The sequence below is a fragment of the Pelophylax lessonae genome (genome assembly GCF_965119305.1).
Source record: "Pelophylax lessonae genome assembly, chromosome: 1".
Lineage (NCBI taxonomy): Eukaryota > Metazoa > Chordata > Amphibia > Anura > Ranidae > Pelophylax > Pelophylax lessonae.
Genome location: NC_138768.1, coordinates 814,241,784 through 814,261,147, shown reverse-complemented (window position 1 = coordinate 814,261,147; position 19,364 = coordinate 814,241,784).

Genomic DNA, 19,364 nt, shown 5'->3' with positions numbered 1-19,364 from the left:
AAAAATGACATAAATCTTTCCCGTAGTTAGTAGACGCGATAACTTTTGTGCAATCCAATCAAAATACGCATATTGCGATTTTTTTTTACCAAAAATATGTAGCAAAAAACAAATTGGCCTAAAATGTTAAAAAAATTTTAACAAAAAACAAAAATTACACAGTTGATCAAATGAGTTTGGGGTGGAGGAACTTGACTGGTCTGCACAGAGTCCTAACCTCAACAACTTTGGGAGGAATTCGAGCGGAGACTGTGAGCCAGGCCTTCTTGTCCACAGCAGTGCCTGGCCTCACAAATGCGCTTCTGGAAGAATGGTCAATGGACAGCCTTCCAAGGAGAATTGAACCTGGTATAGCTGCAATGGGTGGGCCAACTCAATTTTAAAACCTACGGATTAAGCCTAGGATGCCATTAAAGTTCATGTGCGTCGTGTAAAGGCTGGCGCCCCAATACTTTTGGTAATATAGTGTAAATGTTTTGTACTTTCACACGCAGTCAGTAGGTGAGGCTAAGGCCTCCTCTTCACATATTTTCAAGGTTGGCCTTACCGTCTGAAAAAAAAAACTTGTCTATAGAGTTAAGTAGCTCAAGCAGACATTTACACAGTTAATGATCCAGGGTGGAGATATCTCTTGTTGGGAGAATGACTAGGACTTGCTTCTTTGTAGGTTTGAGAACTGTACGCAGTCTCTAGGGCACAGGATTAGGTCAGTACTCACAATGCCAAAGGATCATCAGTTGCCTCCTTTTGATATCCACCAGGCGCTCGTCAGTGAGGGAGATAGACTCATGATACCACAGGTCCACTAGAAACTCTTCCCTCCAGCCTCCAGTGAGCTTCTCCAGACAGAGAAATCCCAGACTTTAAAAAAATAGATCCCCCAGCTTAAGCTATATCTGGGATTTCATTGACCTCCAAGCAGCATCACAAGTAGACTGCCCGGAGGGGCAGAGACCCTGTTACAGGGCCTCCTCTGGCAGGCTAAACCTAGGTTCCAACACTCCCTTATCCAGGTTTTAGGCTATTTATGGGCTCAAAATTTACATACAGCCTGACTTGTATATTTGTCTATTTGTACAGTAGAATTTATATAAGTCACTTCTTTTCTTCGGGATTTGGGTCAGGCATCTCAGTTTTTTTTTTTTTTTTAATTACAAACTATTTTATTTGGAAGATTGAGTTACATACAGGATATGATAGTTTTACACATCGACAATAAACAAGAAATGTCAAGTGCAAAAAGACATTACATAGAGTAGAACTGGATATGAGGAGGCGGTTACCTTTAGTTGATTAACAGTGTGTACCATAATAGAAAAACAAAAGAGTGAGATAAGTAGTAGATCAAACCATGGTTGGAGCTTAGTAGGGATTTACATCATCATAACGAGCATTAGTCAATTGCATTATAATCAGAGGAACAAATGTAGGTTACAAAAAGGGAGTTTCCCAGTTTTCCCATTTCTTGTTAAATAGATACGTTGTGTCATCAGAGATGTATAGTAACTAAGTAGAACTACTTCACTACTGTACTTAAGTACCGAAAGGCGATATCTGTACTTTCCTAGAGTAGAATTTTTTTCTCCTACTTCCACTTTTACTTCACTACATTTTTTCAATGATTTCAATACTTCTACTCCGATATTTTTTTTTGTGCTGCATAGTTACTTGTTACAATTATAAAAATTACCACTGCCAGAACAGTAGATGGCAGGTTTCATGAAGCTCAAAACATGTATATTATCAGCGCATACGAAAATAAAAGCTACTGTATGTATAAATAAAAGCTGCATTTTAAATAATAAAAAAACAATATGATGTTCAAACTTTTGACTTCTTTCTTTAATAACTACATAACACAGTACTTGTACTTTTACTTTCAGTACTTGAGTAGCAATTTTTTTTTCAAAACTACTGGTACTTTTACTTTCAGTACTTGAGTAGCAACATTTTTAAAAAAACTACTTGCAATACTTAAGTACAAAAAATGTTGAATACTTTAGTACTTCTACTCAAGTCACTTTTGGATCGAGCACTTCCACTTCTACTCAAGTCACTTTTTGATTGAGCACTTGTACTTTTACTTAAGTATGGGTTCCGAGTACTTTATACAACTCTGTGTGTCATACAAAATATGGTGGATTAGTTCCGATAGTTTGATCATCTCCATCCTGGCTAAAACTTGTGACCAGGAGATGGAGGAGGAACGCCAATTTAATGCGGTCACCCAATGGATGGCTACAAAAAGCGTTTGAATCAGTCTTTCACAAGGAATGGGCATGTCTGGAATTGGGGTGAAGAGGAGACACATTTAAATTGATAATGTAATGAGGCGACCCCCCATTAAGGTTGATTTTGTGGCTGCTCATTGCCAAATAGACTTGCTTAGAGCTCAAAAAGATGTGGCTAAAGGAGCCTGAGTCTTGGCAGCCATGAAAACACAAGAGAGAAACTGAAGGGTATATAGTATGGACCTTAGCTGGTGTTATGTGCCATCTTGTGTGAAGGTTAATAGCAGTTTCATAAATAGAAATGGATCTTGTGTTTGTGAGCATATTTTCAAGCATCTCTTCCCACTCAGGAGGTGAAAAAGTGAGACCTGATTCTGTTTCCCATTGAGTCATTGGTTTAGTTTTTGAGAGAAGCTTCATTAAGGTATCAATAGATGCGTGAAATTATACCTTGGTCCCTAGACATGGACTCACATATATGTTCAAATTGAGTGTGTTGTAAACGGGATGTTAGTGAACCTCTGCTACGAAAAAAGTGTCAGATTTAAATATATCTAAAGTGTTCCGAGGGGGGGGGGGGGTAGATTATGTTCTGATTGAAGTTGTGGGAAGGTTTTGAAATGGGAATTTGATTTAAAGGATTTAAATGTTGTTACACCAGAGGAGCTTCATAGTGCAAAGCAGTCTCTTTCTTGAAAGGCTGGGGGAAACTCGGGGTTACCTACAAAGGAGTAAAGAGGTGTGAGCAAAGAAACCAAGTTAAATCTTTTCCTCCTGTATAAGGACCAAAGGTGGAGAGTCTGGGAGATTATTCTGTTGAGAGGAGCAATAAGATTTGATTGTATGGATCTGGACCATAATAGGCCTGGAAGATGGTACGGAAAAATACAGCATGACCCATAGAAAATAGAGTAAGTCTTGCCACCATATAGTAATGCCATAAATTTGGCAAGCCAAGACCACCAAGAGATTGGGGTCTATACAGAAGAGACCTGTGAAATATTGGTTTCTTGCACTGCCATATAACGTTATTGACATGTCTCTGAAGGGATTCAAAATAGTATTTAGAGACATATATAGTGAGGTCTCTAGTATTTTTGGCAAAATTGCCATTTTTATAGCTGTGACCCTACCTAGAAGGGAGATGTGGTAAGTAGACCATATTTTCAGTAGGGACCTAATGTGAGAATACATTGGGTGTTAATTGCTGTGAAAGAGGGCTTGGAATGTAAGGGTGAGTTGTATCCCAAAGTACCAAAAGGATTGAGTGCACCACGCAAAAGAAAAATGTTGTTGCAAAGTGGTCGTCATTTCTCCCAAAATGTTAATTGGCATGGCCAAGCATTTAGGCAGGTTAACACCCAGGCCCAATATAGTTTGAAAATAATCTAATATTGATGTCAAGTTAGGTAGCGTAATTAAAGTATTGGTTAAGTATAGCAGGACATCATCGGCGTATAGACTTAGTTTAAATTTGCCCGGACCTCTGCAATAGCCGTTAATTTTAACATTTTCCTAGACAGGGGTTCTATTGCCAAAGCAAAATGGAGTGGGGATGGTGCCTCTTTGTAGTGGTAAAAATTAGTTATTGCCAGGCAGTCTAATTTGGGTCTGGAGAGCTTGGTATAGAGTGTGATAACCTTTGAGAAAGTTTCCTGTGATTCTGTATCTAGGTAGTAGATATCTAAATATGACCAACTGACACTGTTAAATGCCTTGTGGATATCAAAGCTAAGGAGAAGTACCTGTTTGGGGTGTGAGTTGGGGTCTTAGATGATATTGGTTACCAGTCCAGTATGTTATCAGTAATTTGTCTGCCAGAAATAAACCCGGTCTGATCTGGAGAGACAAGGGTGGTGATAACTGAAGCCAATCTGTCTGCCAGCAACCAACCAAAGATTTTCATTATGAATAATCAAAATTGGGTGGAGATTTTGGGGGAGAGAGTGGTCCTTGTGGGGTTTGCCAAAAGCGTTTCCGGATGAAAACTGTTGCCTTTTAAAATGTGGTTGTAAAGGGTTGCCAGTTTAGGGGTTAGCGTAGGTGAGAATTTCTTATGATAGGAGATGGTGTAGCCATCTGGGCCGGGAGCCGTGGATAACTTAAGAGACTTAATGATAGCTGCAATTTTTGAGGTAGTGCAGGGAGCCTTCAAAGTGTCTAGTTGCTGGCTGGACAGAGTGGGGTGAGTGAGGTTGGGTTGGAGGTCCTATGCGGTTCTGAGAACATTTATTTTTACTAATCAACCAATATCGACAATATCTAGGATTTAATTTGGATGTGAAACGAGGACACCAGCAGAATTTTGCAGTTTATACATGTGGGTTGGTTTTACTGTATGGTTGAGCTTTCCTGCGAACAAACTAGAAGCAGAGTTACTGAATAGCAAAAATGTTGTCCTAGACCAGTGATGGTGAACCTTGACACCCCAGATGCTTTGGAACTGCATTTCCCATGATGCTCAACTACACTGCAGAGTGCATGAGCATCATAGGAAACGTAGTTCCAAAACATCTCGGGTACCAAGGTTCACCATCACTGTCCTAGACCATCGTAGGGATTTATCAGATAGTATTGTATCTAAAGCGTGTTTTTTGGAGTTTATTTGTTAACCATTTAAGCCCCAGAAGATTTTACCCCCTTCCTGACCAGGCCCTATTTTGCGATTCGGCACTGTGTGAATTTAACGGACAATTGCGCGGTCGTGCGATGCTGTACCTAAACTAATTTGACATCCTTTTTTCCCACAAACAGAGCTTTCTTTTGGTGGTATTTGATCACCTGTGCGATTTTTACTTTTTGCGCTATAAACAAAAAAAGAGCGTCAAATTAGCAAAAATAACAATATTTTTCACATTTTTTTATATGAAATTCCCCCAAAAAAAAATGTAAAAATCAAAATTTTTTAACATTTTAGGCCAATTTGTTTAATGCTACATATGTTTGGTAAAAAAAAAATCGCAATAAGCGTATTTTGATTAGTTTGCGCAAAAGTTATTGCGTTTACTAACTAAGGGAAAGATTTTTGTCATTTTTGTTGTTTTTTTTTTTTAACGAGTAATGGCGGCGATCTGTGATTTTTTTTTGCGGGACTGCGACATTGCGGCAGACAAATCGGACCCTTGACTGACATTTTTGACACTTTTGGGGGTACCAGTGACATTGCTGCAGTAATCAGTGCTATACATATGCACTGTTACTGTAAAAATGACACTGGCAGGGAAGGGGTTAACTTTATTGGTGATGCAGGGGTTAAATGTGTCCCTAGGGGCGTGCTTCTAACCGTAAAGGGATGTGGCTTGTGGTGTAACAACAGAAACATACGATCCTACATAGCAGGACCGTATGATCTCTGTTCTTACACAGGGGAGAATGACAGGTGGCTTTGTTTACATCAGCCGCCTGCCTTTCTCCCTCTGCACCGGACGATCGCGAGGGACCGGCGGACATTGGGTCCGCCGGTCACACGCGCGGGGATGTGCAGGAGCAAGCGGGGGCGCGCGCTTGCCCCCTAGAGCCTCACAGGCTAGCGACGTAGTACTTAGTTGCATTGCCTGTGAGGGGCTGACTGCCGCAGTAAATATACTGTGGGCGGTCGGCAAGTGGTTAAAAGACATATCCGTTTTTATATGCAGCCTGACCGTTTCTTCTCACATCTGGTATATAAAGGGGAAGGTGTCCTACTACTATTTTTTTTTTTTAAATAATTTTGCACTTTAATCAGTTTTAGTATAGTTTTATGATTAGGGGTCTGTGACAGCCAGGTTGATGATGATTTTGCAAGTCTCTCTTTCTGTTTAGCCAACATTGTGGGGTCTGGATCAAGAGCTTCAGCTATTTCCACCCTCTATTGTTAGTCAGCTCTTTATAGATTTACTCTGGCAGTGTTAAATCATAAGTGACTTGCCAGCAGTGGCACACACCCAGTCATTTGTTTGGCCTATAAATTTCAGCTGGTGGAGAGGTGTCAGGTGATATTCCACTACACCTGTATGACTGGTTTGTGCCTCGGATGGAATAAGCATCCTTATTTTTAGCTTGACTTATTTACATTTGTGTAAAACGCCAACGGGGCCAGCAGATTTTTCTGATTATTGGTGTCCCTTTTTATAAATGTTGCTGTAAAGGAAAAATGGTGGAGCCATTGCAATCAATCAGGTGCAACACCACCATACGGGGGTCCACCCTAGCTATCCTCAGTAGCTGTGTGAGTTATCTATGTAGCCAATACCTCTGCCAAGGATGTGTAATGCACCTCGTAAGGAGCCGCTGGTGACCCTGATACCTTTTCCCCCAGATTAGTGCACATACAGCCAGGCACACAGCATTTTCTCCACCTCTCTCTCTCTCTCTCTCTCTCTCTCTTTCTCTTTCTGAGGCCCCATTCACACCTCAGCGTTTTGTAGCTTGAAGCTCCAAAATGCTAGAGGTGAAAAAAATGAATTATTCTCTATAGAGATGGTTCACATCTCCACTACAAGTCATCTGAAGCCAAACTCCTGAAGCTCAAAAAATTTCTGAAGCTTTTTGCGTAGCTCAAATTGGGCAGATTTACGCATTTTAGGGGCATTTTTATTCCCATAAAAATTAATGGAAACGCAAGACTTGCACGTTTTTTGAAAAAGAAAAGGGTTATATACCAGCGCTATGGAGTTTCAGTACTAAAATGGACTGAATTAGTGGTGTAAGCTGCCTCCAACCTACCTCTGAGGTAGTAGATTAGAAAAATGCAAGAAATGTTGGGACCGGCGCTACCACTTTAAAATGTGTTTGTGCAATTATACAAAAGTGCATATAGTGCTTGTGGTACAAACAATAAAAAGGTGCTACGTGCTGTTAAAACTTCAATAAGTTTAAAATGGGCTGTGCTCAGTGTACCATATCCTAAATATCATAAGTTAATTATACATATATGCAAAGTGCCGAGTGCTAATAATGCCAAATACCACGTGTTGTGATCCGTGCTAAAAACAATGTATGGCGTCGGTAGATAAACCACCAAAGACACCGCTGCTTACCGCACTCTTTAGGCCGGTGACTCGACACTCCTTGGTCACTAGAACAAAAGATAAGCCTCCATTGCGTAGCATATGTTGTGTATAATAAAACAACTTAGTATCCACTCACAGTTTAGGGAGTTCACTGTCAGCTCAAAAGGTGTTCGCCGGGCCGCTTCCGCGTTCCACCGGCTCAAACCACCGTTCCCGGAAGTGACGTATTGACGTACACAAACCACGCCCTACGCGTTTCGTCATACGACGTCATCTGGAGCGTGCCATCCATCGCTACTCCCGGTCTTTTTATAGGAAGGAATCTCACCGATTTATTGTTACCTGTATGGGCACTTTTTTCATAGTCTAGCACTAATTGCATAGACACTTGGGCCCACAAATTTATATATTAAGGACAGTTCACACATATCACTTGATCACTTTGTTACTATAATAAAATCATTTTAACAAATTTTTAATCATTTCATTTAAATCACGGCACTGCTGGTTATCGGCTCATTCCCGATCAAACCAGACACATCACTGTTCGCACAAATTGTTTTCACATGAATGTAAAATGTTTTTAACTAGTTAATCGTTATAAATGTTTAGTCGTACCCTATGTTTTAATAAAGAGTATGGTTTTTATATGTACGGCAAACACAGCATGAAGGGAGTTCACATGATGAGTAATACATTGCTTAGGCTATGGGATGGGTGCACCAAGATGGCCGCCGTGTCCAGTCTCAAATAAGGTACACCAAGATGGCGTCATCCCAGCCTATAAAAAGACCGGGAGTAGCGATGGATGGCACGCTCCAGATGACGTCGTATGACGAAACGCGTAGGGCGTGGTTTGTGTACGTCAATACGTCACTTCCGGGAACGGTGGTTTGAGCCGGTGGAACGTGGAAGCGGCCCGGCGAACACCTTTTGAGCTGACAGTGAACTCCCTAAACTGTGAGTGGATGCTAAGTTGTTTTATTATACACAACATATGCTACGCAATGGAGGCTTATCTTTTGTTCTAGTGACCAAGGAGTGTCGAGTCACCGGCCTAAAGAGTGCGGTAAGCAGCGGTGTCTTTGGTGGTTTATCTACCGACGCCATACATTGTTTTTAGCACGGATCACAACACGTGGTATTTGGCATTATTAGCACTCGGCACTTTGCATATATGTATAATTAACTTATGATATTTATGATATGGTACACTGAGCACAGCCCATTTTAAACTTATTGAAGTTTTAACAGCACGTAGCACCTTTTTATTGTTTGTACCACAAGCACTATATGCACTTTTGTATAATTGCACAAACACATTTTAAAGTGGTAGCGCCGGTCCCAACATTTCTTGCATTTTTCTTTGCACGATTTTTGTGTGCTTTTGCTCGGATTGTATTGTATTGTATTTTCTGCTCAAAGGCAAAAAAAAAAAAATAGTAATAATATATGACTAAATAAATGCAAAATAAATACACAAATAACTAAAAATCATCATAAATAAATAAAATATATTAATAATATGTTAAAGTGGTTGTTACCCCCCCAAAAAATAAAATAAAATGATGCTCCTCTCCCTTTAAAATGCTAGCTTTGTGCTTTCATTTTTTCAATTACCCCTTTGTATCTCCTACAATACCTGTTTGATCCTGTGTGTGTGAGAGCTGCCCCTCCCCTCCTGCCGCTATTATTATTAATTTAAACATTAAAAAAATGTACCGCCAGCCCCTCTCTTGTATTCAGCTATAACACACTAAATAAGTCCACTGGAAACTGTAAGTATATGTAGAAAAAGAAGCTTCTAAATACCATTTTTGCAGATATATTTAGGCCGGTCACGTCAAGGAGCAAAGTGACCAGCACAGCGGTCACATGACCTCCTGGCTAACGTCAGCGGGAGATCTCGGCTCCTCCCGCTGTAGCCCTGGATCGAAGTAGAAGAGCGGCCAGGAGTCACGTGACCGGCCTGAAGATATCTGCAAAATGGTATTTAGAGGCTTTGTTTTCCACATACACTTACACAGTGTGTTATAGAGCTGAATACAAGACAGGGGCTGGCAGCGTAATGCAGTCCCAACAAACACTTTAATAATATAACATAATAAAAAATAATATGATAATAAATAAATAATAATAAACCTAACCTTAAAAAAATATATAAAATAAAATATTAATAATAATACTAATAATAATAATAAAATAATAATAATAAACACCAAAAACCGAACAAAAAATAAATTCATTAAAATATAAAAAAATATTATTATTATTTTAATTTATTATTATTATTATTATTATTATTTTGTGTTAGGATTAGGGTGTTTATTATTATTACTATTTTTTTTATTTTTTTTAAGGCTGCATTCACATGTCAGCTTATAATCGCGGGCAGAACCGCCACGGTTCCGCCCGCGATTCGGAGATTTATTGCAAATCGCGGGACGCCTAGCGTTGCCCGTTGATTTGCAATAGCCCCCCAAAAGCCGAGCGATGTTGCCGCGATTTACGCCCGCCGAATCGCGGCAACATCGCGCAAACAAAATCGCGGGACGCAATACGCTCCAAAAAAGTACAAGAGCTTCTTTGGAGCGTATTGCGTCCCGCGATTTTGTTTGCGCGATGTTGCCGCGATTCGGCGGGCGTAAATCGCGGCAACATCGCTCGGCGTTTGGGGGGCTATTGCAAATCAACGGGCAACGCTAGGCGTCCCGCGATTTGCAATAAATCTCCGAATCGCGGGCGGAACCGCGGCGGTTCTGCCCGCGATTATAAGCTGACATGTGAATGCAGCCTTATAGTTAGGGGTTAAAGTTAGGGGTTAATTATGTATTTATTTATTATTACATAGTATTTATTTCGTGTATTTACTTATGATTTTTTAAATTTATTTGTGTATTTATTTTACATTTATTTATTCATTTATTATTATTGTTATTTATTATTAGTAGTAGTAGTAGTAGTAGTAGTAGTTGTAGTAGTATTAGTAGTAGTAGATCAGAAGACTCAATAGACCAGCATGAGACTTTTAACAATGCAACAACAACAACAATGACAGTGTACCTTTTTTTATTCTATACAGGAGTCCAAAAAGGGAGCAATACTTTCAAAATAGGTAATAGTTGGGAACTAATTTTTTTAAACCGATCTTTAATGTTCTGTTTTTGCTCTGTTTTAAATGACACATTATGCATTGACATAGCTTCTTAGACCCAGTCTGTCCAGACAGCATGGTCGACTGCTGACTTGACACCATCCACAGGCAGCTTAACTCTTCAATAAGAGGCAGAGCAATGGATGTTTTTCCTGTCTTTTGAAGTGTAAGAAGACAATGGGACTGGAGAGTGCAAAATCTGGTGCAGCTGTGCATTATAGTCAATCCGCTTCTAGCTTCAGCTTCAGCTTCAATTAAAGCCTTACTCCACTTTTGTTGAGAAAAAAAACATTCCCCTCTGGGTGACCTATGTACATTGCAAGAATTATAGCAAACTATGTTGCAGATTCCTACCTTATGTTATTCTGAAGAAATCATTGTTTGTTCCTCTGTGCCTCTGTGCTGAGTGGGTCTAATGGGAGTGGTTTCATAATTATCAGTCTGCTGTGCAGCTGCAGAGCACTAATGGAGAAATCTGCTGGGCCTGCATCCCTTTTAGACATCACTTGCTATTGACATTTTTGTTTCAGGGGATGTCAGAAATCTGACTTGTATCTTAGTGAAGACTTCTGGGTAAATTGGTGAGCCAATCACACAAGCAGGAAATGAGGTTTCTTGGGTGTGGTCAGTATACATTCTGTGTACAGAACACCTCCAGGTAGCCATATTGGATTGCAATTTAAGAAAATTACAACAGCTGCAGATTGAAAAGGAAAGGTAATTTTTAATAACATTCAATTACAATATGAAAAGCCAGAAAGGAAGAGGTTAATCTAACCCCACATATATTGGGCTTTTAAATGGTGACTCCCAAATGAAAGAACAACCATATCAGAAACTTATTAGAAAAGTACAAAAATGAATTTATTTCTTATTTATTTAGTATCCATAGCCAAATATAAACAACCTTATAGTAAGTAGAGCCATGAACAGACATGGAGCCCATAATAACATAATACATACAATGGCATCAATAATGTATAATGGATAAAAGGTGCATAATGTCCAACATGTTTCACAGCCTATGGATTCCGCTTCTTTGAGACTTCTGCCATCCGTATACACTTCACAGACATCTAATATATATGTATAGGAAAAAGAAAACAGCAACATAATACACATAAAAACAAATCAACATAAATTGGAACAATTCAATATATACATGGGGGGGGGGGGGAGTGAATTGTAATTGTATACGCTATATTATTTTTTCTTTATTTGTTTTTTTTTCCCCACGAAAGTTTTTTTGACTAAAAAAAACTGGAAGCTGATTGGTTCCTATGCAGAGCTGCACCAGATTTTGCATTCTCCGGTTTTAGTAAATCAACACCATAGAGTTTCCTAAGCCCGGTCTCTGTGAGAAAACGAACACTGACTGAGGAAACATGAAAGAAGTGGGGAGGGTCTAGCTAGGACTAAACTAAGTAGCAAATAACAGAAAGGGAGGGGGGGGGGCAGATAAAGATACCAAAATCACATTAGTATACAAGTTGTAGTGGCCAAAAACCCCCACTAGATGTCAGCAGTTTAACACAATACATGGAAATACAAGACTTTGTGGCAGAAGAGGGTTTTCTTTTTATGAGTAAAATCAGCAACATTTTATAAATAAAACATTTCCATTTTCATTATTTTAGAACCAATAATCTAATTTCTGGGTCTACGTGCTTCTCTATTCAATGCAGGCAGATCATGGCAGGTGTGAGGGGTCAGTAGGGTGCTGTACATTGCTTCCTGAAAACATGACAGCACCCTGTCTCAGGATTCCTCTGAAGAGCCCCTGCCCGAGTACAAGCAGTGGGCTAGTTTCTGGGAGGTGTTATGCCAATATCACAATGTCTTGATGGATGGATGTCAGTCTGGAGGAGTGGGCATTCCTTGGCAGATTTCATTAGCATGCAGACTGCCCTAGACATGCCTACATGTGATGCTGATGTAGCCCCCTCCTAGATAGGTGCTAGGTAGGTAAAATATAGTTTACTCTATCTGCTTATCAGGGGAGCCTGATTGTTAGTTATGCCTGTTGCATGTGTCCATGTGTGATTCATCTGGTCTGAGGGAGTGTCCCCACTGTGTCCAATAGGGAGAGCCTGTTGGACAGTAGAGGAAACCCAGCCAGTGACCCACCGGCTTTTGTAGCTGTCCCAGTGGGTTGGCACTGACAGTGGTGCATCCTGGGATAGGCTATAAAAGTCAAGGGCACATGTGGCAGGGGGTCTTTGGGTGGGAAGCCAAGTCCCAGAGGGAGGGTGATAGCTGTCTTCTTCTCTGAATCTGGGAAAGGTGGTCACAGGCAGTCGGCCTGGTGAACCTGAAGGTGTTGCTGAATGCAGAGGTCCAGTGGATGCTGACAAGTGGAGTTTGGAGGCAACGGTGACTCTGGAAAAACAGTGTCCGTGAGTACAGAGGAACTTACCGGGGGTCTGCCAAGAAGGGGACCACTCCTGAAGCTAGTGTCAGCACACAGGCAGTGAGAGAAAAGGGAGTGCCAGTTTCAGAACCCTGAAGAGAATATTTACACATGAACATTTAAAGTATCTTCACCTAGTGGCAAGGTGAAGCAGCGGCTTTGCCACATTCTACAGTAAGCTGTCACTGTGAATAGTTAATAGTTGGAGTATCCCACTCATCCCTTCTCCTATCCAAGTTCTCAATAAAACCACAAAAACTAACATCCCCTGGATTGATTATTGACTGAGCCAGGAACTTTTAATGCTGTTATCTGCTGTTCGTTGCTAAGGGTAACCCAGGGGAATCCAGAAGGTGTAATTCTCAGCAGTCCTCTAGGGGGCAGTGCTACATTGGGACTCCCTGATTAAAAGAACTCAAATCCAATGAATGAAAAGGGGCGAGCCGGGGAAAGTAAGGCAAGGGAAGAATTGGCTAGATCTGGGGTATCAAACTCAGTTTCATCAAGGGCCACATCAGCATAGAGTATATACTATACAAACACAATACGACCGACACAAAGAGGACAAACAATGTATACCTTAAACGTTCATAATTACCCTTCCCTGGAGTGTTTCATCCTGGTCTGCCATTGCAACAGAGGAAGTCCCTCTCCCCTCACCTACAGTGATATAGAACCATATCGCATAGACTTGTATAGGGCAATTCTGATTGGTTCAGCTATCCTGCCCTGTTCCTCCCTCTGGGCGTATCTCGTTCAGAATTGGACAACTTCCCCCTCGCCTAGCTTAGCATAATTCAGCCCCTTGCTAACCACTCCTCTCTGTTGGAGGGATAATGTTGAAAATACCTGTTGATTTACTCTGCAATTGAAATTTAAGATATGCAAGGTTTATTTCCGGGGCACATTGTCCAACCCTCAACAGATGGTTCATCTTCATTGCATATCTTAATGAGAGTTCTTTGATATGGAGACTGAAATCAGGGCGGACGTGACGTGATCTATTCATCTAGTTTCATTGGCCCCATGAAGTCTGGCTCCCAGAAATGTAATCACAGGGCGATACTATATGGCATATCATCAGGCTCCCCCTCCTGGCTAGCAGACAGTTCGTCCTCCAAACAGACTTATCATTTTATGTGTTTAGATGTAAATAGCAGGCTGACCTTTCAAATGGACTTGTTAAACTGGATTCATAGATTACTAAAGCCGGTCCGTCTGGCTTACACAAGTTACCCATCTACCATATATTCCAGGTATGAGTTTGCAATCAAAAATGTGTACATTTATTTACATTAATATTTACAATTACTGATGGAGTTTTATACATAAACTCCTCATCATCACAACACAGTAATGGAGATTACACATAAACTCATAAGGCAACAGCGGAGATGAGGGAGCTGCCACAGCTGCAGCAGAGGTGCGAGAGCCACATAAAAAGGCCTGGTGGGCTGGATTCAGGTGGGCTCAATGGTACTGGATGCCCTCCGGCCAGGAAATGAGGCAGACTCTGAATTCGAATGCACATTTTGAAAAGCTCACAGTGTGCAGTAAAACTAGAGCAAGCATTTTCAGTGCAGGAGAGGAGCAAGACAAGGTAAGGCTGCAGTTCAGCTTTAAAGGGGATGGGGAGTGGTCTGCCCCTGCCCCTTTCTGTGATGCCCATATAAGAAACAGAGGGGGAAGAGAAACTCCTCAATAGAAACAAATGAAGCAAATAAATTTGACAGAGGCTCAAAACCTTCCAAGTATATCCAAAAGTAAAGAAAAATGCCCGGAGTTCGTTATAACTGCTTTAATTATCTAATGTTTATGAAACTGGTTTGAAGCCTGTCACTCATCAGTTGGGAGTACCCACAGTGGTTGAACAATTCATCGGGTTCTTTGATTCTGAGGTCAGATCAAGCTGTAACACCTCATGGAGAAAGTAGGACTGGCGGTGAGTATGTGCCCATAAGGTGTGCAAAGATTTTACTGCCAGCTTACTGAGGAAAATGATATATTATGGTGTAATTACAGCTAATGTTTGTTTTCTGTGATAATTATCAAAGTCTTGGAGTAATCTCAGCTTTGTTTAGTGTTCCTGTGTTTAGGGCAGGCCTGGAATGTCACCTTTATATCTCCGGAAAATAAACATACCTTCCCCGAGTGTTTCATTTGGATACACATTTTTGTTGATATTTTGTCAGGTTTTTACCATTCTATAATTTGGTATAACCTCAAACAACATGGGTTTGGGGCACCACGCGTTTCGTGATTTCTGCTTTTTGGCAGGAATAATATCATTAAATATTTCAAAAGGCTGACAGGTTCTCATAAAAGCAGCATCAGCCCCCAGCAATGAATACAGGTCTCAACGTGCTTTAGTATGATTTTAGCAAAACATCATCCAGCATGAGGCTGCTATAGCCTGCTAAAGCTACAGCCAGAACTATCGTGAATGTATAACTAAAGCCAAACCTTTTTTTTTTTTTTTTAGTTTTTCCCTGGAGAGGGAATTGATCATGTATTGGGTTTTTGTTGCCATCAATATATGAAATTACAGAATGCAATATTCTGAATTACAGATTTTGATATGTGTTGCTCTGATGAAGCGGCTTTGGCCACGAAACACGTTGAGGTCATCAGTGAACCTCTTCTCCTCCCTCCTTGTGAAGAATTTATTTGCTTACAGTATTATAAACTATCCATTTCGGGGACAGAGCAGTTGTTTAATTTGACTTACAGTTGTAATAAGCTTGTAGAGGACTGGATATCTCTTTTGGGTACACCTATATCAATGATTATGAAAATCCTTTCCCTTTTTTAACCCCTTCCCGACCACCCGCCTCCTTTTTATTGTGGCAGAGTTTCTCTCCTGCGCAGACCTACGTCAGTCGCTCGCAAAGCTAGGGGGCGAGCGCGTCCCGCCGACGGCACGCTCCCGCCCCCACTCGGCAACGGGGAAGCCGATGCACGGATCAGGCGGCTCCGATTGCCGCCTGACACCCGCGATCGCTCCCCACTGAGAGAGAAGGACGGTCAGATGTTGTAAACACAGCTGACCATTCTTCTCCCTGGAATGATCGCAGAGCTCATGTGATCCTTCTATATAGGATCACATGCCTCTATGGTCATTTCACAAGCCACGCCCCCTACAGTTAGAATCACTCCCCTAGGCTCACATTTAACCCCTCGATCACCCATAGGGTTAACCCCTTCCCTGCCAATGTCATTGTTACAGTAACAGTGCATATTTTTAGCACCGATTACTGTAGTAATGTCACTGGTCCCCCCAAATGTGTCAAAAATGTCAGTTAGGGGTCCGATCTGTCGCAGTCCCGCAAAAAATCGCAGATCGCCGCCATTACTAGTAAAAAAAAAATAACATAAATCTTTCCCGTAGTTAGTAGACGCGATAACATTTTCGCAAACCAATCAAAATACGCTTATTGCAATTTTTTTTACCAAAAATATGGAGCAGAAAACAAATTGGCCTAAAATGTTAAAAAAATTTGATTTTTAAATTCTTTTTTTGAGAATGTCATATAGCAGAATGTGAAAAATATTTTTTTTATTTTCAAAATTGTTGCTCTTTTTTTGTTTATAGCGCAAAAAATAAAAAACACAGAGGTAATCAAATACCACCATAAGAAAGCTCTATTGGGGGGAAAAAAAGGACGTCAATTTTATTTAGGTACAGCGTCACACGACCGCGGAATTGTCCGTTAAAGTAACACAGTGCCAAATCGCAAAATAGGGCCTGGTCATTAAGGGGGCAAATCCTTCCGATCTTAAAGTGGTTAATAGGTGTTTTATGTAGTGATGGACCCAAAATTTTGGCCACCAAAAATTATCAGCCGAAAACAGGGTTTCCAGCTTGGTGCCGAAAGCAAAAAAGATGCTGATAATGGCTGCTGAAAATGCCCGCAATTTTGTCGCAATTTTTAACTGCTTTTGGTTTGTTTTACATAGGTCATGTGACTCAAAAAATGCAGCAAAAACACAATACGGGTGCATTTTTGATGCATTCTTGCTGTGTTTTAAATGTACTGTATTTCAATGGGGAGGCATTGCGCAAACATACACAAAAAATGCATCAAGCAAGTGCCCGATAATGGCCGACAATAAATTCATATTCATTCAAAGGGTAACTCCACTTTCGTGGGGAAAAAATCAGCAAATAAAGAAAAAACAATATAGCGTATACAATTGCGACACAAATCATATTGTAATTGAATGTTATTAAAAATGACATTTCCTTTTCAATCTGCAGCTGTTGTAATTTTCTGAAAATGCAATATGGCTACCTGGAGCTGTTCTGTACACAGAATGTATACTGACCACACCCCAAAAACATAATTTCCTGCTTGTGATTGGCTCATCAATTTTCCCAGAAGTCTTCACTAAGATACAAATCAGATTTCTGGCATTCCCTGCAACAAAAATGTCATTTTTGGTGAGATACTCCCAATAGGAACACATTCAGAGGGATGCAGGCCCAGCAGATTTCCTCATTAGAGCCCTGCAGCTGCCACAGCTGATAAATAATTATGAATCCACTCCCATTTGACCCACTCAGCACAGAGGAACAAATAGTGATTTCTTCAGAATAACAAAAGATAGGAATCTGCAACAAAGTTTGTTAAAATCTTTGTAATGTACAGAGATCACCCAGAAGGCAATGTTTTTTTTTTTCAACAAAATTGGAGTTACACTTTAAATTCATGATAATAATTTAAAAATGGATGTAAATATGAATTAAGTATTTAAAAAAAAGTGTGTAGTATAATTATTTGTTAAATATATATATTTTTTTTAAAAACTGTCAATTTTTATTTCGGCCAAGTGCAACCTGAAATTTCAGTTTGGGCACCAGAATTTTCATTTTGGTGTTCCACCAGTTTTATGTATAATTTTTTACACTATGGAAAAATAAAATGATGTATGTTGATATGTGGCTGTCATTTGTTTGATACCTGGTGGCCTATAAGTCCAAGTGCTTAGTGTTTTTGTAATTGTAACTAATAATAGGGTGTGGCACCTTCTATACCACCCACGACTTGGCACCGTGAAAGTGAAATAAAATCCTAATTTTTTTGTTTGTTTCCAAAAAAGAAGTAGAGGGGAAACCTTCCAAGGGGGGCACAACCAGGGATTTCCTCACTTTGGAGGGATTTCTTCTCACTTCCTGTTTTGGAAGATGGCAAAAAAAAACTGACAGGCATTATAACCCTCCCTTACTCTATCCAAAATGAAACAAAAAAGTTTTGTCTTTTGATCTGTACTCAGAACTCCCAGGCTGAAAAATAAAGTTGATCTTCAGCTTTACTGTCACTCTGACTAATTTGTATGGGCAAAGCTGGCACCATTCATTTTCTACACTAATAGGTATGCCCATTGTGCACGTTGTATAAATTTCATGTCCTATGAATGCAAGGCATTCTCTGATTGAACTAGGTGGATATTGTGACGTCACAACCCCTCCTCTCCATCTTATCCAATCAGAAAATGAGTTGCATTCATTGAGAAAAATGTAAGGCATTCTTTGAATGGTGCCCGCTGAGTCACTCTGAGAAAGAGGACTCTGCAAGGCCCCGAAATATTGACATTTTGGAACTTATGTGACATTATGAGGTTGATTTACTAGAGGCGCATAGGCTGTTCATTTGAGATGGAAGTTGCACTTTGCAAGAGAGTTTTTACAGCTTAGTCAATGCGGTGAAGCTCTGCTGACCTCCATCATCCAATCTATGCTTCTATTATATGAAGGATGTGAATAAGGTTCAATATGAAGCCAAGACCAAAAACACTGGGACATGACCTCAAAGTAGCAGGAGGAAAGTTCAAAACTAATCTTAGAAAGTATTATTTTACCAATAGAGTAGTTGATGTTCAGAACAGACTTCCAGCAGAGGTAGTGAGTCAGTCAACAGTTAGCCTTTATGTACACCCTGCCTAATTTACCATGGCCCAGAGAAAATGCAAAATGCGAAAACGCAAAACCGGGCTGCAATTTTGCTGCAGTTTTGCCACGTTCTCCCACGGCCGGCGGTCAAAACTTTTCTATCTCAAACGCGATTCTTCCATGTTCAGGAGAAGGAGGTTGAAGCTCGTCTAACCACAACAGCTCCTAAACTCTGCTAAAAGCCTATGTGTACTGTAGCGCCCCCTAGGCAGATGCTATAGTAAATGTATTATAGTTTTTGGTTTCTCTGCCTAATAAGGAGACACCTAAGCAAATGTATGTGCTGTCTGCTTAACAGAGGCTGTGATTGTTTAGTAGAGACTGCTCGGTGTGCTCTGGTGCTGCTCATGCTGTCTTGAAGTCTCACACTGGTATAGCAACTATGGAAAGTGCTGGACAGTGGGTGGAAACCATGCAGCTGAGAGCATGAATATTCATACAGCCCTGGACAATTACCAGGGGAGGCGCCCCTAGGCATGCTGGGTGCCTGCATTGATATTTGATGAGCACATGGGCTCTGGGTCTTCCTCCAGAGAGAGAGGTCCAGGTGTAAAGGGAGCCTGTGGATGTCCATAGATCCCATCTGGTATCACGGAGGAAGGTGACCTGCGGCCAGGGCCTCATAAAT